General features: G+C 35.3%; 1 protein-coding gene across 1 annotated transcript in view; it reads right to left on the minus strand.

Moving 5' to 3' along the window:
* Positions 1–357, minus strand: part of LOC119588530 — a 4631-nt gene that overhangs the window by 2166 nt on the left and 2108 nt on the right. The window lies entirely within an intron of this gene.

Below are 357 nucleotides of genomic sequence, written 5' to 3' on the forward strand. Positions count from 1 at the left end.
TTGTTAAATTTCAAGTTAGAAATGATACCTTGCTTCTTAAACATTTTCAATATTCACCCAACACGAACCATCTATATACCAGCTGAAAATACGTCATGTTTCAGATATTCGTGATATGAATATCTATTTAGAAAAAGAAATACATCAAGAGCTCAGTGTTAAGTATAATGGAATTTGGAAATTAGACCACTCCTTGGATATGTTAAAACGCCTGCTGCCATCTATGCGTTATATTCGGCAACATAACGATGGCAAACGAAATGTGGACATCGAACATGGTGACATGAGGCGTATCAGTGAACAAAATGAGATGTTTTCCCCTTGAGCAACGAGGCTTATCAGTAAAAAAGAATAGAT

The sequence above is a fragment of the Penaeus monodon genome, chromosome 24, assembly GCF_015228065.2.
Source record: "Penaeus monodon isolate SGIC_2016 chromosome 24, NSTDA_Pmon_1, whole genome shotgun sequence".
In the NCBI taxonomy this organism is placed as follows: Eukaryota; Metazoa; Arthropoda; class Malacostraca; order Decapoda; family Penaeidae; genus Penaeus; species Penaeus monodon.